Below are 22,362 nucleotides of genomic sequence, written 5' to 3' on the forward strand. Positions count from 1 at the left end.
CTTTTTTTCTTCGATTTTGATTCTCCGTCTTCTATTATGCTAATTATAAATCAAAACACTTCAAAACTAGGGACTTTTAATAGAAAAACGATCGAAAATAATCTATGATTGAAATTTAAAAAAAGAAAGCATAAAACACTGCTGTTTGTGCTGACTGAGCTGTGCTATTGTTTCCATTCTAATGTTTGTCCCGCAGATGTTCCCCGCCCCGCCCCTGCCCCTGCCGACCGGGGCGCGATGCACTCAGTCAGACAGTCACGGGTATAACTCCGCTTAAAAACGTCAACACAAACTGAAGCCATTTTGAAAATCTATGTTTGTTACGTCAACGATGTTTTTTTTGTTTCTCGCTCACTTTACCATAAGACTCGTGTGCCAGAAAGAGAGTTCGCAAACCGTGTAATGCGTGTTCTCGCCGCTAGGTGGCCGACTCATGCTTCCCGCCATTTCACTTCCTCGAAAAAACTGTAAACAAAGTTTGACGGACGCCATTGTTTGTCATCATAACATTGCTAAACATTTTTTAATATCTGGTTGTGTGAAACAGTAAAGTTGATTTATGTGTGAAAATGCCTACCGATAAAGTCCTTAAAACGTGTTGTGTGAAAGGATGTACGGACAGAGACTATTCGACACAAGTTTCCAACCATAACCTCTGAGAGTCCATTTCGAGAATGGTGTTCAGCACGTATCATGACTACATCCTAAAAGGTATTCTATACTGCATCAGCCTATAATAATAATAATATGTTTTGTTAATTCGGTTTATGTAATAATTATATTTATTTCAGAGCGTAAAATCTCAACCAGCAGCGTACCCGTTGCTGCACAGGGGATGCTAGTAAAAAATGAAGGTACATATCTGTTTTATATTACTTAAAAGGGAATAGTTTTGTTCCTATAATATTTCAATCTTTTCTTCAATAACTATGATATATTTTTTTCCAGAAATAAGTGCAGGACCCAGTCATGTCTTCTCTGCAACCAGCAGCGTTGCTCTTGCTGCACAGGGGATGGCAGAACATAGATGTAAAATATCTTGTATAGGTGACCCATATGATCCCATAAATTCATCAATCCTAGCAAGCGAGTACCGTCCCACAGAGAGGTTTTGCTTAAATTATCCCACTAAGAAATTTGCTATCAACGCTCTTGAAATTCATTATGTCGTCGAGTATGTACTAAATCATAATTGCGAAAATTTATATATTGTGCCCATTATTAAAGAAACCATTGCCAAATATATATGTTTTGATTGGCTTAATTGTAACGAACATAAAAAAATTTGATTTAATTCATTATCTTAATGACTGTACCATTTATAATCAATGCATGCTGTACCGATGTCAATAGAAAATGAATTGGCAAAGATACACGACCATACAATGGACCTGACTCCATAAAGAAAATGGCGGTACTGCGACATTTAAAATATGCTAAATATAGGAAGAAATGGTTGTCATAACTAATTTCTTTATAAGTTAAAACCAATTAGGACCACAATTTTTTCCTATAAGCGTCTTTTAAATATCGTAGTACTGCCATGCTCCTCATTAAATTAGGTCCATTGTATGGTTGTGGTGTATCCTTGCCAATTCATTTTCTATTGACATCGGTACAGCATGCATTGATTATAAATGGTACAGTCATTAAGATAATGAATTAAATCAAATTTTTTTATGTTCGTTACAATTAAGCCAATCAAAACATATATATTTGGCAATGGTTTCTTTAATTATGGGTAGTATCACCTTTCTGTTGCTTTTTATTGTCTGAAAAATGGAGCATGCTTAGGATAGATAAATATCCATCTCTTGGCATTGTTTCTCCAAATATCGGTGATGAAATTAACCTGTCTACCGACCAATATTGATGGATTTTGCCTTTTTTACTTCTCGCCATAAGCATGGTCAAGGCAATGAAAACGTACATTTCATCAACATCAACATTTTTCCATCTGTGCAACTTAGAATTTGGAGCAAATGTTTTTTGAGATTTCACAGTATCAAAATATCGGTTTGTTTCGATTACAACACTGCTCACGACATCTGAATTAAAAAAATAGCTCAAAATAATCAGCCTCACAACTCTCTTGGTTAAGTTCACAATCTCTTAATCCTGATTGTTGATTAAAACTATGCACATCTGTCTGAAAGTTAATGTCACATCCCCACGTTGGAGAGAAATTTGTAAAATTTATATTATTGGAGGGATCTTCATCTAAGCGTTCAAAATCTCCAACTTCACTATCTCCATTTTGTTCTGAAGCTTCCTCTAAGCTCTCCAAATGTTCAGGAATATAATCTTCATCATCACTCATCGAAAAATCAGAATCGCAATCTATCACAAAGTTTTCAATGACGTCTGTCGTAGTTACAACAAACACTCAAATATACAAAACAATAAAATGATCTTATATTCACAAATAATACGCACAATATAATAATAAATACGAACGAAACACTTCATAAAAGTAAATATTAACACAGAAACACTCCAAGAGTTATAAAAAACGGTCACCCTAATATAACAATAAACAGTGTCCAGCAGAACGGCCAGAAACGCGACACTCACACGGCGAAAGGACAATTAAGACTGTATGCGTGCGCTGAAGATAAGAATCAAGTGAAGAGGGATACAACGTACTTAAAAGTTCTGTTAAAAAAAAACTATACGTAAAAAGGAGAATCTGTTAAAAGGATGTGGTAGAAAATAAACAACTCAATGCAAAACATTTTTTACCTCAAAGTTTTACTGTTAAATTTACTAAATATTTAGCGATGAACATGACAAATGCTCAAAACTACACTTGTAGTGAGCCGTTCTCTAGGAGAACTTTTCTTCCACTACGATTGTAGTTGGCCGTCTCCTTGGGGTTAACCATCTAGTTGGCCCATGTCGTAAAACTTTTCTGTATTTAATTTCAAAAAATTATTGTAATTCTCTCGTCCGTTTTGCACTGTTCGAAAATTCCGCATACACTTTGATAAAGCTTTGATGGCGTTTCTTCCAGCTTTGTGAAGATGGTGACAATTACAATTTGCTTTAACGACTTTGGTGTCAGAATATTTGTCATTCATTTTTTGGTACACCGAATTGTTAGCACCATAATTCACAGATGAATTGTCTGCAGCGAATGCAGACAACAAAGTTGTGTCTAAGCCGTGTTGAAGCATGACATTTTCAATGTTCTCAAAAATCTTTTGAAATGTTTCGTTGATAAAAATAATTTTAATTAATTATTTTTAATTAATTTTAATAATTTTAATTTAATTAATTTTCCTGATAAAAATCCATTATTTATTTTGAATACCTTTTTCTTGGTCAAAGTAAATTTCACGTTCCAAAATACACATTTCGCGTTTTTTTCATCTAATTTTCTCACCCATTTTCTTTACGTCTCATTTTCTGGCCACGATTGTTGTAAATTAGATTCGTACTTTTTTTCTTCGATTTTGATTCTCCGTCTTCTATTATGCTAATTATAAATCAAAACACTTCAAAACTAGGGACTTTTAATAGAAAAACGATCGAAAATAATCTATGATTGAAATTTAAAAAAAGAAAGCATAAAACACTGCTGTTTGTGCTGACTGAGCTGTGCTATTGTTTCCATTCTAATGTTTGTCCCGCAGATGTTCCCCGCCCCGCCCCTGCCCCTGCCGACCGGGGCGCGATGCACTCAGTCAGACAGTCACGGGTATAACTCCGCTTAAAAACGTCAACACAAACTGAAGCCATTTTGAAAATCTATGTTTGTTACGTCAACGATGTTTTTTTTGTTTCTCGCTCACTTTACCATAAGACTCGTGTGCCAGAAAGAGAGTTCGCAAACCGTGTAATGCGTGTTCTCGCCGCTAGGTGGCCGACTCATGCTTCCCGCCATTTCACTTCCTCGAAAAAACTGTAAACAAAGTTTGACGGACGCCATTGTTTGTCATCATAACATTGCTAAACATTTTTTAATATCTGGTTGTGTGAAACAGTAAAGTTGATTTATGTGTGAAAATGCCTACCGATAAAGTCCTTAAAACGTGTTGTGTGAAAGGATGTACGGACAGAGACTATTCGACACAAGTTTCCAACCATAACCTCTGAGAGTCCATTTCGAGAATGGTGTTCAGCACGTATCATGACTACATCCTAAAAGGTATTCTATACTGCATCAGCCTATAATAATAATAATATGTTTTGTTAATTCGGTTTATGTAATAATTATATTTATTTCAGAGCGTAAAATCTCAACCAGCAGCGTACCCGTTGCTGCACAGGGGATGCTAGTAAAAAATGAAGGTACATATCTGTTTTATATTACTTAAAAGGGAATAGTTTTGTTCCTATAATATTTCAATCTTTTCTTCAATAACTATGATATATTTTTTTCCAGAAATAAGTGCAGGACCCAGTCATGTCTTCTCTGCAACCAGCAGCGTTGCTCTTGCTGCACAGGGGATGGCAGAACATAGATGTAAAATATCTTGTATAGGTGACCCATATGATCCCATAAATTCATCAATCCTAGCAAGCGAGTACCGTCCCACAGAGAGGTTTTGCTTAAATTATCCCACTAAGAAATTTGCTATCAACGCTCTTGAAATTCATTATGTCGTCGAGTATGTACTAAATCATAATTGCGAAAATTTATATCTTGTGCCCATTATTAAAGAAACCATTGCCAAATATATATGTTTTGATTGGCTTAATTGTAACGAACATAAAAAAATTTGATTTAATTCATTATCTTAATGACTGTACCATTTATAATCAATGCATGCTGTACCGATGTCAATAGAAAATGAATTGGCAAAGATACACGACCATACAATGGACCTGACTCCATAAAGAAAATGGCGGTACTGCGACATTTAAAATATGCTAAATATAGGAAGAAATGGTTGTCATAACTAATTTCTTTATAAGTTAAAACCAATTAGGACCACAATTTTTTCCTATAAGCGTCTTTTAAATATCGTAGTACTGCCATGCTCCTCATTAAATTAGGTCCATTGTATGGTTGTGGTGTATCCTTGCCAATTCATTTTCTATTGACATCTCTATAGGTATGAGTAGTAGAATAATAACGAAAAAATAAATATATAAGTCAAATATTGTTATCGTTTGTAATGTTAAGCCAAATATTCTCTGATGCGGCGTTTACATTTTTCAGTTTGGCCGTATTAGTCTGCAGCCCAATTTCAGTCTACGACTAGTGTTAATATAAAAATAGTCAAATTAGTGCAGTGCAGCACTGCAATGCTGTCCACCACAACAACAAAACATAAAAAAACTTTTGTTCTGCATAAATATTTGAATTCATATTCCTTTCTTACAAAATTTAATTTACTTACGGCCGTTGTGGCCAATCTAATCTGAGCCGAATACTCGACTCAACCCTGCTGAAATGCCCAAATCCGTTTTGCCCAAAGCATTTGATCGCCACACCACTCAAATTTAAGGAAGCTAACCTCGTGGATTAAAGACGCTTAAGGAAGACCTACTTACAAAAACCGACAACAGAGCGAAATACGCGAAAGCAATCGATCTGTCATCGCTGTCATCTGTCATCAGTTCACGCTCTTGTCGGTTTTTTAATTCGAATTATGAACATTTTGAATATAGTAGATGCGGTGGAATGGGCCGATATGCTTGATAATAATATTGGATTATATAGGCGGCGACAAGACGGCGATATAAATTTTATACATATATTAAAAACGTGTTTTTTATACATTTTGAGCCAAATAGAGGATAACTTGACTTACGCAAGCGAAAGGGAAAATTTTGACTTAGGTATTCGAGTGTCATTGAATATATTTAGCACTTATCAGGTCTGAAAACCTTTTATCTAATGTTATCATGCTTTGTTTATTTCTTTTTTAGAAACTGCCCAGTTTTACCATGCAATCAATTGCTTGTTGCTTTGCGTTTCTACGCAACTGGAAGTTTCCACATAACAAATGGAGACTTTTTTAAAATTTCCCCATCTACGACCAGCAAAATCGTAAAAAATGTTTCTCGTGCCTTGGCAAGTTTAAGGCCTGTCCACATTAAATTACCAATAGGGGAAGAGGTGGAAGTAGTAAAAAGGGAGTTCCACGAAATAGCCGGATTCCCCAACGTAATAGGTGCAATTGATTGCACTCATGTCAAAATTCAATCCGTGGGTAAGTGCCAGACAAGCATGTGTTTTAGTTTTGTCTGCATGTTTTTCTGTACGGTACCAATTAAGTATTGTGTTGACCATCTGATTTCTCCGAAAGGTGGACCAGAAGCTGAAACGTTCAGAAATAGGAAGGGCTACTTTTCCATTAACGTGCAGACCATTTCAGATGCCAGAATGAGAATAAGAGACATTGTAGCAAGATGGCCAGGATCTACACATGACTCTTTCAAGGCTGCCGAGCCAGAGCAATGTTCGAGACAGGGCAGTACCCAAATGGAGCACTCGTAGGAGATAGTGGATATCCATTCAAAGTATATTTATTGTTTAAATATTCAAATACCTTTTTTATAACTTAACTTTAAAATGAATGTGTATGATTAATGGGTACTTTATATTTAATAGGTAAATGAGAGTGTATTTGGGAAGCATGTTTATGAGAATTGACAAGGTTGTAGAGATATTGAAAGAAGGGATAAATGCAGATAACTCGATTAATGGTGGACTGACATGCTTCGCTCTAAGTCTCTTAACGTTCCAAACTCTTCTCCCATTAGCTTATTCGGAGAGTCATTTGTCATGTTTTCAGTTGGTTGTTGGTCATTCACTGACCCATAAGGGTTGGGAAATGGAAGGTTAGGTACATTTATAAATTAAACAATCTCTTCTTGCTATACAAATGTCTCATATATTGCAATAAATGAATCCACGCTACTAGAAAAAGCTTTATTCTCTTTGTGGATGGATTTGGCAGTTAATTTACTGATTTTAAATCTATTTTTGCTGTCATGTCTCTCTAAACTGTCGGCCAATGAAAATACATGCAGTTTTGTTAGGTTTTGATGAGCAAATATTAAATATTCAGCACTCGACGTAAAATGTGTTACGAGGTTGAACTTTCAGGAAATTAAAAAAAAAAAACAAAGAAAAAACTGTTTTGTTAATGAAGGTTTTTTTAATCTAAACTCTTAACTGTAACCTTTGATAAAACTACAGAAAAAACATCATCCACATAAAGATTCAGCATTAAAAAACTAGGCAGAAAGTTACAAGTTTTACATAAATAATAGAATAGTTTACAGTTTATAGGAACATAGTATGTATAATTGATCATAACAGTAAGTAGCAACACCAATAAACCGGAGTGACCAATCACAGGCATCCGGAACGTTGGTGTTGGCAGCTCTCTATGCCGTGAAGGAGCGCATTTAGTGGAGTATCCTTGTTCATCAGAGCGTTTGGAGTGGGAGTCGTAACCCTCGGCAACAGAGACTCGAAGATGTGGGCAACATGAAAGCAAACCAAAGAAAGATTAAAAAGTACACATAAAAGGCATTATTATTGATATTGGTCTGCGAAGCTAATGAACGATGACCAATAAACAAGAATCATAAATCATAAAGAAAATAGTTCCCACAGAGCAAAACTAGCAATTAACAGAATATAGGGAGAATTTAATATTGTTTACTGTGACATACATATATATGCACATTATGAGAATATTGGAAACAACTGAAAATAACTTAAGAAAATTGTGACATACATATATACGCACATTATGAAAATATAGGAAATAATAAAAAAAACAAGAAAAAAATCCTTTAGTGCGGGAATACTTAGCGCGTGCACCATTCTCGAGTGCTCCAGCCGAACGTGGATTTACTTGATTTTAAGGACATTCTGCAAAAGAAAACAGTATAACATTATTACAAATGTATGTTTTATTTCATATTTTAGACATATCTGCTGACACCATATCGAAATCCGGAAACACCCAACCAGAACAACTACAACACAAAACATATAAAAACAAGGAACGTGGTAGAAAGACAATATGGATTGTGGAAAAGACGATTTCCGGTCTTATCCAATGGCCTACGACTAAACATCGACACCACGATGGCAGTTATAGTTGCATGTGGAGTTCTTCACAACATATGCATCAATCGTGGGGAGGAATATCCACAAGATTGGATCCACGGTGTTGGTGATGAACCCAACAATGTGGCATTCAGGAACAATGCAGGGAACAACATCGCCCATTTAAATAGAGACGTTATTGCAAATAATATGTATGTACAAGCATTATAATATTAACAATTACCACTTTCTAATTTCTTTGTAATTGCCTCCTGAGCTCTCCTCTCCAACTTCAATATATCCAGTTGGATTTCCCATCGGATTTCTGCTCGGGCTGCCTCTGCGACCTTCTGCTTCCTGGCATCACTAAGGATTTGCAGTTGTATATCCGATTGGGCTTCTTTTGAGACCCTCGCCGCATCGAGCATTTCCAGTTGGACTTTCAAGTGGGCAGTCTGCATACTCAGGAGGTCGCATTGCAAAAGAGACTGGACCTGTTTATTGTTATTAGTTAATTTTGTAGAACTCCATTTCAATTTTTATTTATTTTATATATTCAATAATTTGTTATCTAATGTATAAAAACAGTTTGATAATGCCTTCAGAGGGCGAAACAGCTGTAACGCATAATAATAATTACAAAGCAGAACTTGTTTATAATAAACTGTTTTTATACATTAGACTGGACCTTTTGCATTTGAAAGTTTTCAGTCTGGGTCTCAAAATAGAATACAAATATGTATGTCACGTTAAATTATATTAAATTCTCTCTATATTCTGTTAATTGCTAGTTTTGCACTGTGGGAACTATTTTCTTTATGATTTATGATTCTTGTTTATTGGTCATCGTTCATTAGCTTCGCAGACCAATATAAATAATAATGCCTTTTATGTGTACTTTTTAATCTTTCTTTGGTTTGCTTTCATGTTGCCCACATCTTCGAGTCTCTGTTGCCGAGGGTTACGACTCCCACTCCAAACGCTCTGATGAACAAGGATACTCCACTAGATGCGCTCCTTCACGGCATAGAGAGCTGCCAACACCAACGTTCCGGATGCCTGTGATTGGTCACTCCGGTTTATTGGTGTTGCTACTTACTGTTATGATCAATTATACATACTATGTTCCTATAAACTGTAAACTATTCTATTATTTATGTAAAACTTGTAACTTTCTGCCTAGTTTTTTAATGCTGAATCTTTATGTGGATGATGTTTTTTTCTGTAGTTTTATCAAAGGTTACAGTTAAGAGTTTAGATTCAAAAAAACCTTCATTAACAAAACAGTTTTTTCTTTGTATTTTTTTTTTAATTTCCTGAAAATTCAACCTCGTAAGACATTTTACGTCGAGTACTGAATATTTAATATTTGCTCATCAAAACCTAACAAAACTGCATGTATTTTCATTGGTCGATAGTTTAGAGAGACATGACAGCAAAAATAGATTTAAAATCAGTAAATTAACTGCCAAATCCATCCACAAAGAGAATAAAGCTTTTTCTAGTAGCGTGGATTCATTTATTGCAATATATGAGACATTTGTATAGCAAGAAGAGATTGTTTAATTTATAAATGTACCTAACCTTCCATTTCCCAACCCTTATGGGTCAGTGAATGACCAACAACCAACTGAAAACATGAACAAGTCATAAGTAATGTGCGCTTTCCAGCTATTGTTGAACTACAATGACAATGCATTGACAAGCTTTTGGATTCCACTACGTAATGGTAGTACTAAAAGTGAGGGTTTATTTGAGTGCGCCAATTCTGGGTCTACTGCCATATACCGTAAACATAATGTATTCCTAATTGCTCCGGGTACTAATGCTGACTCAGTGGACATGTTCAGTCATCACCAAATACCAATTTAATTAAAAACAAGATATTTTAACTTACGAATTTACCATCCCGGAGGAACTTAATCCAATTGCTGCCTCAACCTTCAGCAGCACTGGATCTTCTATGTCTTGACTGGGCCCTCCACCAATTCCAAATATTTGGCAACGAACACTTGCCCTCTGTGTTCGGGCATCTCGTTTCAAGTTGTCCCACGCCTTTTTTAGAGCTGCTAGGGGTCTGCAATCATATATAAAATATTACGAGAAATCAATTGGGATGTATACAAATTCTAATTAACCAAACATTGCACCCTTCCTAGAAAGGTTACGCAGAGAGGACAGTCTGTCAAACCACTTGCCTCGCCCACAATCACACCATATATCATACATACTCTTCTGTTATTCGGACTATTAACATAGCCCTACTCAAATATCAGTTTTTTTTTTATCTTGCCGTGTCTTCCTCGGGCGTCCCCGACTTCTTCCACCATCCAAATTCGCGTAATAATATACTCTCCTTACACTCCTTAGTTCGTTCATTCTACGTGCCCAAACCATATTTCTTAATCGAGCTTTTAATCTTTCTTTGGTTTGCTTTCATGTTGCCCACATCTTCGAGTCTCTGTTGCCGAGGGTTACGACTCCCACTCCAAACGCTCTGATGAACAAGGATACTCCACTAAATGCGCTCCTTCACGGCATAGAGAGCTGCCAACACCAACGTTCCGGATGCCTGTGATTGGTCACTCCGGTTTATTGGTGTTGCTTCCATACTATGTTCCTATAACATTCCATACTAACACATTCCATACTATGTTCCTATAAACTGTAAACTATTCTATTATTTATGTAAAACTTGTAACTTTCTGCCTAGTTTTTTAATGCTGAATCTTTATGTGGATGATGTTTTTTTCTGTAGTTTTATCAAAGGTTACAGTTAAGAGTTTAGATTCAAAAAAACCTTCATTAACAAAACAGTTTTTTCTTTGTTTTTTTTTTTTAATTTCCTGAAAATTCAACCTCGTAAGACATTTTACGTCGAGTACTGAATATTTAATATTTGCTCATCAAAACCTAACAAAACTGCATGTATTTTCATTGGTCGATAGTTTAGAGAGACATGACAGCAAAAATAGATTTAAAATCAGTAAATTAACTGCCAAATCCATCCACAAAGAGAATAAAGCTTTTTCTAGTAGCGTGGATTCATTTATTGCAATATATGAGACATTTGTATAGCAAGAAGAGATTGTTTAATTTATAAATGTACCTAACCTTCCATTTCCCAACCCTTATGGGTCAGTGAATGACCAACAACCAACTGAAAACATGAACAAGTCATAAGTAATGTGCGCTTTCCAGCTATTGTTGAACTACAATGACAATGCATTGACAAGCTTTTGGATTCCACTACGTAATGGTAGTACTAAAAGTGAGGGTTTATTTGAGTGCGCCAATTCTGGGTCTACTGCCATATACCGTAAACATAATGTATTCCTAATTGCTCCGGGTACTAATGCTGACTCAGTGGACATGTTCAGTCATCACCAAATACCAATTTAATTAAAAACAAGATATTTTAACTTACGAATTTACCATCCCGGAGGAACTTAATCCAATTGCTGCCTCAACCTTCAGCAGCACTGGATCTTCTATGTCTTGACTGGGCCCTCCACCAATTCCAAATATTTGGCAACGAACACTTGCCCTCTGTGTTCGGGCATCTCGTTTCAAGTTGTCCCACGCCTTTTTTAGAGCTGCTAGGGGTCTGCAATCATATATAAAATATTACGAGAAATCAATTGGGATGTATACAAATTCTAATTAACCAAACATTGCACCCTTCCTAGAAAGGTTACGCAGAGAGGACAGTCTGTCAAACCACTTGCCTCGCCCACAATCACACCATATATCATACATACTCTTCTGTTATTCGGACTATTAACATAGCCCTACTCAAATATCAGTTTTTTTTTATCTTGCCGTGTCTTCCTCGGGCGTCCCCGACTTCTTCCACCATCCAAATTCGCGTAATAATATACTCTCCTTACACTCCTTAGTTCGTTCATTCTACGTGCCCAAACCATATTTCTTAATCGAGCTTCAATGGCATTTGAAGAACACATTATTATATGAGATAATCAGTATGTAACTTACCGGTTAATTGAGTTGCTGCTATTAAAACCGAGAACCACTTCGTTCCAAGCAGTTTCTTTAGATTTCAAAAGTGTGGCGTAATTTGGGCCGCCTGTAGACCTAGACAAAATGACCCGCGACGAGGTAACTAAATCGACAAGTCGCATTTTCTCATTTGGGGTGAAATTTTTTGAGCGTTTTGCTTTGTCCATTTTGTATATTTATGATTTTGAATCTAAAGTTTCAACTGCATAAAACGTCAAACTTGACGTAAACAAAAAAGTTAAGTCAATTAACACCTTATTTTTTACATATTAAATACGTTTGTTTTAAAAATATGAAATGTCGGTTTATGTATTACACTATTTAAAGTAAATTATCTGTATAAATAATAAATACAATTAATTAATGCTTCGGTATTAATTTGAAATGTAAAGTTTCTAATTTGACGTCATTTTTTTGTCTATGTAAATAAACAGTGCTACACACGAGGTGTTATGATCAAAATGTTAGCCTCAGGCGAAATGGAGCAAATCACTACGATCACTTAACTGAGCAGCGCCTGGCTCAGGCTCAGAATTCCTTTGATAATCCATCGAAATTGTAGGCCACAACGGCCGTAAGTGTCGATAAGGTAAGTGTCACCTGTTTTGAAATATAACGAACGCGTGAGTCAAAATTACGCATGATTATCTATTACGTTACTTTGATGATATGTGCCAAAGCTGTTTGTAACTGATTTTTATATAACCATATACATAATATGTTTCTAATATAAATAAGATATCATGCTAATTGTTGCTTTTGTACTAAAAAGGCTGATTATTGTAGTAAAAAATAAGTTTCGTATGAATGAGTAAGTGTTCAAAAATTTCGTTGATTTATAGAAGTATAAAGTTTTTTTTTTCTTTTTTAATAAATAAAGGAGTATAAGTAAACTATATTTAATATAAATATTCTTAAATATGTGTTAATAAATAATCACATAAAATTTATTGAAATAAATAAATAAACCTCGACCTGCAGCTGCATAAAACATATGCGTCAATTTTACGCATGAGTTTCTTTTCCGTACTACACAATATGATTATCTTTTTAGGGTTAAAACAAAGTGCTGTCCTGCAAAAACGAGCTTAAAGTATCTTTCTTTAGTGCTTATTTTTTCAGGACAGCGCAAGTAATGTAAAATCTTGCTCCAAGATGAACAATCAATCTGTCTAAAAAAATAATTTTTTTTTTTTTTTTTTTAAATAATCTACGATGACTTGAAATTTGAAACTCTTTAAATAAAGGATTTGATTTATCATTCATCGGAAAGGGTTGTTATTGAGAAATCATTTTCAGCGTTCATGTTCGGGTTCTGTGAAAGTCCTATTCAAATTCTGTAAGTATATATTAATAGTTTAGTATCTTGACAGAACTGAAATAATAACAGAACTTGAAAAAAATCTTTCATAGAACATGAAAATTAATTTTGAAATTTGTAGAATACTAAAAATTCTTCTAAGCAACCCGTCATTTAGATTATCAAATATGAAATATGAAGACGTGCTTTTTACGACGTAATCGAATTATGTAATTTCTTTACTTTTAACAGAAAATTGAAGAACACAAAATTTTTTATTTCGTTTACTTAGAATTACATTTATACATTTATATTAAGAAATTAAATTCAAGATAAGTCATGAATTCTTTATCGGAAAATAGAATTTCTTTGTCCTGCTAAAAAGGAAGTCACGATTCTTTTATGTTTTGATTAAAATATAATTTTATTCATTCATTTTTTTTCTTGGAAAATGATTAACATATATTGAACTACTACTAGGAGAGGAGTTTTTATCGTAGCCAGTAAAAGAACCGGGCATTTTCATGTGGTACTTTGTACTTTGGACAAATCAACATAATACCTTGTTCCAAAAAACTCAAAAGTTGTTTATACTGGGACCAAGAATTAAATACTTATGAGCTATTTACAACCCCCCCATGGAGTCGAATAAATATTGGCGTAAATTACTTCCTTCAGAATTTTTTTTTTCTAAATAACTGCCCCTACATGGATTTGAAAAATTACTGTGGGGAAGCAAATATCGGAAATTTTTGTGGGGAATTACTTTTCACAGAAAACTTCTATGGAAACCCCTTATCTAACTTGACTCAATTGAGTGTTTTGATGAATTTTAAAGGAATTTTGACCCATATGTGTAAAAGAAATGTACAATGGACAAAATCAGAATTGCTTGACCTAAATACCTATTCGATTAGAAACGATTTGATTTCGTTTTTCTTGTTGTGTTTTGTTTTAGGGTCACGGATTTCTCACTGTTAATAGATTGAAGATATGCTAGCGCTATAATATTTACAAGACGCAAGTCGAAAGAAGTTGTAATGTTCTTAAAAGGCCAGGTTCATGAAAATTATATTAATTGTCTATGACTTCATTCTTGTCTATGCATAACCTATATATTTTTTGACATGTGGTTTCTTCTCCGACAGTCTTTCTTCCTGTTTCTAAACTTTGTTTATCCCGCCCTGTTAAACTTATTATCCCATGCATGTGATTGTTATTGGTAAGTAATAATACTTTAATTCATTGTATTAATTTTGGTAGCGGCTGTTCTTCCAGTTTAGTTAGGGAATCATTGGGCGTTTTGTCACAGCAGAATGTTTAAACTGTCAATTTGACATCTACATATTATTAGATTAGGGTTGCCATCTCTAAAATTTGGCAACCAGGACAAGAGGCGTGAAAACCCCGGATTTTAGAGCCCATAACCCGGACATGTCAACAGATTTTTTTAAACACAATCAGTGTAATAAAAACAGTTTAAAATGTCATAAATCACCTTTTTATTTATTTTCAGACCTTAAAATTGAATTTTGTCATCTTTTATCATCATTTTAAATGTACCTAACAAAACAGAATCTTATTACAGTTTGTTACACATTGTTTTCATAATCAGTTAGATTTTTTTCATTCTTAAAATAAAACAAAAATTATTAATATACTGTTATGAAAACTAAGCCTTATTAAAATATTAAACTTAACAAAATTCAATTAAATTTTTAAACAAAAATCATAAAAATACTGAAACCATTTTAGTATTCAGTCTTACAATTTTTGAGGTAACTCTTTTAAATGAATAATAATTATCTTCTTTAAATTTGTATCAGCAGCCATTTACACAACAAAATACCTCTTAACATAATATGAACTAAATTCAGTCTTCTTAAATCTTAAAGTAAAAAACTGACCCTTTTTAAAGTTTAGACTTACTGGAATGTAAGTTACATTATTAATTTTTAAAACATATAATATCCAAAACTATTCTCATTTATATCACCTTAAATTTTAATCAACAGCCATATTACCTTAACACGGGCATTAGCCTAGTATGGTTGTAAAAAAACATAACAATTGTAATTTCAAGAAATCTATGAAATAATAAAAAAATAAAATTAAAATTCTACATTTCTTTTACGGAATAAAAACAATCATTACTTTAACTACAAAAATGAATAGAAATTATAGCACTTGTAAGTACATTATTTGATTATCTAGCTATTAAAGATTTTTCCTCAGCCTCTTGTCTTTTTGTATTTATCTTTCCGAGAGCTTTTAGAATATCTTCCTTTTTTAAAAGGAATTTGTAAAAATCAATGCAGCTGTATTCTTGGAAATTGAATTTAATTTTAATTACTGACGAGATTGTTTCTAAGTTTAGTAAATTTCTTTCTTTTGTCCATTGTTGTGAAATCAATGAGAATATTCTCTCCACGTTGGCGAACCATTGACAAACCCGGACTACAAATGAAACCCCGCCCGGACGCTCCCCGGACGCCTTCTAAACTAGGACAAATCCGGGGAAACCCGGACGGATGGCAACCCTATATTAGATTATAATAACAAATGCATTTTTTTAAAATTACAACAAATATACGTATTACAGATGTTTTATTACAGATGGATTACAACGGAATGGCGGTAGACATAACAGTTAATAAATAAAAGATTTACCAAAATAAAACGACGTCTTTCTCAACCATTGTCAAAACTTCAAGGTTTTTTAATGTGTACTTTTGCTAAGACTTAAGAAGCCAAATTTTAAAAACTGATTTATATTAGAATTCCGTTACAACTTTTATCTGTTTCAGATATATTTGTTTGGGGTTAAACAAAATACCAAACTCTACCAAAGCAGACCATGGATCTACTGAAGCCAGATACTATATCCATCAAGACGGAACCAGGGCTCCAGGAAGAAGGTGGAGGTGAAATTCCATTTTCGAATTTAGATTTCGACCTCCCAGCTGTAAAGAAGGAATGCTTGCAATATGCTGATAGTTCTCAAACAGCCAGTTAGTTGTATTGCATAGTGTAAAATATAGAACCTTAATTTCGGGAACTAGGTAAAAATGACTAACTACTCGCTGCGTTGGGCCTACTTATATAGCCCAGCCGGCGGCGGTACTAAATACACGAGACCGCTGGTAAACTACGGGTCACTCGCTTCAGCGAGATTCTTCTGGTAGTTTCGATGGCGCTGGAATTATGCCTAGGCAATAGGCTAGAACCTTCTAGAGAATGCGCGAAATATACATAGTCCAACTCGCAAATTATTGTCGTAGGTAGCTCGCTTGGACGTCGCGAATAGGTAGCTCTTAGACAGGTAGTTGGAACCTATTACGCGATGAAATTTGTTGCATAAAAAGTCTCGTACATTCTCATCCCATGCGTTTTAAGCCGGTCGGCTTTCTCGAATACTCTAGCAGTATCGATCGCTACAAATTCATAAATATTGATTGAGAAAACACTATCTCATTGACTTAAAACTCTCTACTTACGGTGCTCTAGAGCAAGGTTTTTATTTCTTGAAGAAGTTCCCTCAAGCGGACGTCTGAGGTCATTTTTATCTGATATTGGCCTTTAAAACTTCCATCCAAATTCCCATTTCTACATTGTTGATCAATGGTATCTTTATTCGTGAAAAATTAGTTTATTTTTTTTCAATTAAAAAAAATGTTTCGTTTAATATCAATGGTACGAAGATACATGGCTGCCCCCATGTGGGTACAATTGGAGCAGTTTGATCCAGGCGTCTAATATTTTACCTAACACATGGCCCTTTATATTATTTTTTTAGCGTTACAAAAAAACACAAATCATCATTTTACCGATTACAGTGATATCCTGCCTTCGCGTGTGCTAATTTAGACTGTTAGGGCAGCCAAAATAAACTCGCGCCAAGCGCCGTTTGGATCGGGGCTGGCCATGCAAAGATATATTCTATTAATTGTCCTTTTTTATTCCAGGAAGCATAAATGTGGAGACAGTTACCATAAACGCGGATCTCGGACCCCGACAAGTTGAAACGGGGCTTACTTATATGAAAATTGACATAGATCTGCCGGATGTTAAAGAGGAATGCTTAGAACGCTTTGGGAGAATTACCAAGGCAGCAGGTAAAACCAATTTTCATTGTAAACTTGAACGATTCGGCCACTCCTATTTTTTTTAACGTTTCTAGGAACTTACTTCGCTTATTTACTCTAAGTTTAGGTAATAAGTTTAACCGAGTCATTTTCATCCATGTTATTTATCAAATTTGTCGACAGATCTTCAGACGCATTTTGTGGAAAAAGGATACATTCCTCCCGTTCGCAACGACTCCTTCTCTCCTAAGTCAAATTTTGCTATGAACGTACGCACCCATGTAACAGAAAATCCTTTTTCTTGTTCCAAGTGCAACTATTCATATGCTCAAAAGCGAAATTTAAAGAGACACATACTGACTCACAGTGGAGAAAAACCTTTTTCATGTTCCATTTGCAATTATGCATGTTATCAAAAGGATCAACTGAAGAGCCACATGCTGACTCACAGTGGAGAAAAACTTTTTTCATGTTCCGCTTGCAACTATGCGTGTTATCAGAAGGGTCAACTGAAGAGCCACAAGCTGACTCACAGTGGAAAAAAACATTTTTCATGTTCCCTGTGCAACTATGCAGGTTATCGAAAGCATCATCTGAAGAGCCACATGCTGACTCACAGTGGAGAAAAACCTTTTTCATGTTCCGTGTGCAGCTATGCGTGTTGTCATAAGGGTCAGCTGAATAGGCACATGCAGACTCACAGTGGAGAAAAACCTCTTTCATGTTCGGAGTGCAACTTTGCGTGTTATCAGAGGGGTCAACTGAAGAGCCACATGCTGACTCACAGCGGAGAAAAACCTTTTTCATGTTCCTTGTGCATTTATGCATGTTATAGAAAGTATTGTCTAAAGAACCACATGCTGACTCACAGTGGCAAAAAACCTTTTTCATGTTCCGCTTGAAACTATACGTGTAATCAGAAGGGTCAACTGAAGAGCCACATGCTGACTCACAGTGGAGAAAAACCTTTTTCATGTTCCTTGTGCAACTATGCATTTTATTCAAAAAGCAACCTAAACGGACACATGTTGATTCACAGTGGAGAAAAACCTTTTTCATGTTCCGTGTGCAACTATGCATCGAACCAAAAAAGCCACCTTAACAGACACATTCGGATTCACAGTGGAGAAAAACCTTTTTCATGTTCTGTGTGCAACTATGCATGTTATCATAAGAGTAATTTAAAGAGCCACATGCTGACTCACAGTGGAGAAAAACCTTTTTCATGTTCCGTGTGCAAATATGCGTGTTGTCGAAAGTGTCAGCTGAAGAGGCACACGTTGACTCACAGTGGAGAAAAACCTCTGTGATGGTCGGAATGCAACTATGCAAGTTATCAACAGGGTATCCTGAAGAGACACTTGCTGACTCGCTGTGGAGAAAAACCTTTTTCATGTTTTTTGTGCAACTATGCTTGTTATCAAAAGGGCCAACTGAAGAGCCATATGCTCTCTCACTTCGTAGGAAAACCTCTTTAATGTTCCTTGTGCAACTATACATGTTATCTGAAGTGTAACATGCTTACTCACGGTGGGGAAAACCATTTTTCATGTTCCGTTTAAACATTTCATTTTATCAAAACGCCCATCTAAAGACCCACGTGCTGACTTATAGTGGCGGAAAACCTGTCTTATGTTCCAAGTGCACATATTAATATTATTTTAAAGGCAATCTGAAGCGCATGTTGACTCACTACGAAAAAAACTTTTCTTGTTCCTTGTTCATCTATGGATATTCTCAAAACGCATATCTAAAAAACCACATGTTGACCCACAGTGGCGAAAAACCTTTTTCATTTTCCAAGTGCACATATTCAGTTTCTAGGAGAGGCCACCTTACCCCCCATATAGGACATTTGTTCGAACGTATGCCGAATCAGAGCGGAGAAAAACCCCCTTTTCTTGTTCCGAGTGCAACTATGCAAGTTATCAACAGTGTACCTTGAAGAAAAAAAACTAACTGACAGCTGAGAAAAAACTTCTTCGTTTTCTGGCTGAAGAGAGATTTTAAAAAACGCGTGCGCACTCGCAGTTTTTTTCATATGCGTTTTCTCGAAAAGACTCTTTGCCTGGACACTTTTCCTGTTCCTTGCGTTAACATTCACTTTCACGAAAACTATTTACAGAATAAATTTTAGTAAAAGATATTATATGTTTCACCAGAGAGTTTCCATTAAATAAAATTAGTATAATTTTATTATGGTCAAAATATATATAACCTTGCAATTTCTTTGAAATTGTTCTGAATCGCTTTGTGTTATGTCTGTATGAATGTGTGTAAGTGCGAGCGAGATAGCATGCTTGCGAGAGCTATATAAAGCGATGCATACAAGGATTGTCCTGTTTTGTTGCAAGCAGCTCCCTAATAAATATCAGTACATAGATCAAGTATCATTATTGAGTACGACCTTCACCTGCTTCAATACACCATACATTACACATTGTAAAAGATTTGATTTTTTTTAAACTTAAATTTATGGATAAAAAAATTATTATGTCATACTACTAACACGAATATCAAAATATATATATGATTATGTGTACAGTAATGTATTTAATTATTTCTTCAAATAATATTTTTACACTTCTAAATTCACTCTCAAAACAGTAGAACTGTAGCAGCAGCTACTAGTGCGTTCTAGAATATTTTCTTTTCTGTTTACCCTGTGGAGATCGCACCTTGTACCTACTAGAATTATTTAGTTAACACATGTGCTAGGTACTTCAACCGCTCGAGAACGTACTACCTAGGCAGACAGAAAAAAGTTTTATTGATTTGACTGATTTGACGATTTTCCTATCAGATATATCAAAATGTAATTATTTTTCTCTGTACAAAACAGAACCGACAAATTTTAACCTTAATTTTTTTTTTTTTTTAAGTGGGGTTTGTAAAGGCTCCAATGCCAATATAATATATTTTTTATTCGAAAAATACGGAAACTCTTTCATTAAAAAAAAAGTTGAAATGTTCTTGTTTTTGAAATTATTAGTAGTAAATTCAGATAACTACTTATTGGCTACAATTTTTCATTAAAATCTGACTTTACCAAACGCATTTAGCGTTGTTTACCGTAGTTAACATTTCAATTCTGATATTACTGAATATTTAAAAACATATCTTAATGCTATTTTTTTCAAGACCTCTTTTAGACCCACAATCCTTATAACACGGTCTAACTATTAAATTATTTTTTATTGAATATACAAACACATTACAATAATTTACAAATGTAGATATTTTGAGGCTGATTGCGAAAAAATTAGAAATTTTTAACAAAAAATTGCCCAACTCAATTGAGAAATTATTTCTCGTGTTTGAGTTGAGGAGTGTTGTGAGTCATTATGGTTTATAGGTTGTAAAATTTCACTAGTTGATGTAGCTGAAAATTAAAAAAATAGCTATAAAACTAGATGATAAATTTGATAACACTATATAATTAAGAAAATAAGAAATTTAATTACAAACTAAAAAATAAAAAATATAATAGTTATTAAACTTAGAAAAAATAAGATATAAAAATAATAATGTACTTATTAGGTACGAAATAATAGTAGGTAGGTACAGCACTGGTAGTAAATTGTTCAAAGACCGAGCTGGCAATCTTGTATGAAATGGGTACTTAATAAAATGCAACAACATTTGTGTATACATGTATGCATGTAGGTGCATACATGTACATTATTCTTTACTTATAGTTTTGTGTTCATCAATGTTGTGTTTGTCTGTAATTAGTGATAGTATCAACCAAGTTTAATTAGTGTAATTGAATTTCGAGAGCTTTGATATGAATCAAAAAAAAAAAAACAACAACAATAAACGCATATTAGCACATACCTATTAGGAAGCGGATAATATAACTTTAGAGGATATGTATTTTTTTTAAATATAAAATTTTGTTTATATATATTTTTTTTTATTAATCATTAATCAATTTTCCTAAATTCATAACGTGAATTTTGGAAAATTTAATCAATAAAAATTACAAATGAGTTCATATAAACAATTATTTGAAAAATGTATCCAATGAAATTAAAACTTGTGATTACCGTTGGGTTTATCTAAAAGTTGTTTGATTTGTGATTTGAAAGTTTTGTAATTTTTTTCAGTTTTAATTTTATCCGGAAGGGCATTAAACAATTTTATACCTTGATAAGTATAATGGTGTTGACCAGCACTAGTTTTACATTTATGAATTTCTAAGTTACCACGTGATCTAGATCGGTTACTTATTTTTGTAGAAATTGTTGAATTGAAATGGTCTTTATGAATTTGTAACAGTGCATTCTTTTTAAAATTTTTGTTTAAGCTAAGAACCCTAAACGAGTCAAACAGTTCCGTGGTTGGAAATATCGATGGTTTTCTTAGGATGACTTTTAAAATTAACCTCTGAACCTTTTCTACCGGTGAAAGGTTAGTTTTGAAAGTCCCTCCCCAACCGATTATACCATATTGTAATATGGATTGGGCAAGAGAAAAATATATAATTTTAATCATATTATATGAAAGGATGTTTCTCAATCTAATGAATAAGTAAATAAGTTTTCTTAATCTGGTTGCCGTATTTTGGACTTGTTCGTTCCATTTTAAGTGTCCATCTACTATGATACCCAGATACTTTATACTATTTTTGCATGTTATTGGTAAACAATTTACATAACCGCATTCTTTTTTATTTTCACATTGTGATGAATGGATTTTAATGGTTATATTGTTTTCAAAAAATTTATCCTGCAAAGAGAATGGGATGAAATATGTTTTCTCGGTATTTAGTGAGAGACAATTTAGGTCGAACCATGTTTTGAATGTGTATTTATTGATATTGGCTATACTCATTGTTTCCTCCCATGATTTTCCTTTTGTGATAACTACAGTGTCGTCTGCGTAAGATATGATATCTCCAACAATGGGAAGAGTGAACAATTCATTTACATATA

General features: G+C 34.3%; 1 protein-coding gene and 2 long non-coding RNA genes across 3 annotated transcripts in view; 1 reads left to right on the forward strand and 2 right to left on the reverse strand.

The window, feature by feature from the left end:
• The window catches only part of LOC149415880 (uncharacterized), a 134,100-nt gene that overhangs the window by 27,045 nt on the left and 84,693 nt on the right, over nucleotides 1–22,362 (reverse strand). The gene's annotated exons all lie outside the window — the stretch shown is intronic.
• On the forward strand, nucleotides 5,807–8,268 carry LOC149415881 (uncharacterized). The gene is made up of 3 exons (XR_016303591.1): nucleotides 5,807–6,164; nucleotides 6,261–6,474; nucleotides 7,898–8,268. It is a non-coding gene; the product is annotated as an uncharacterized LOC149415881 (long non-coding RNA).
• LOC149415882 (uncharacterized) lies at nucleotides 6,700–8,481 on the reverse strand. Its single transcript, XR_016303590.1, has 2 exons — nucleotides 8,265–8,481; nucleotides 6,700–7,840 (listed from the first exon to the last, which is right to left on the reverse strand). It is a non-coding gene; the product is annotated as an uncharacterized LOC149415882 (long non-coding RNA).

Source organism: Hesperophylax consimilis, chromosome 17 (assembly GCF_061612785.1).
Source record: "Hesperophylax consimilis isolate HC1 chromosome 17, BYU_Hcon_1.0, whole genome shotgun sequence".
Lineage (NCBI taxonomy): Eukaryota > Metazoa > Arthropoda > Insecta > Trichoptera > Limnephilidae > Hesperophylax > Hesperophylax consimilis.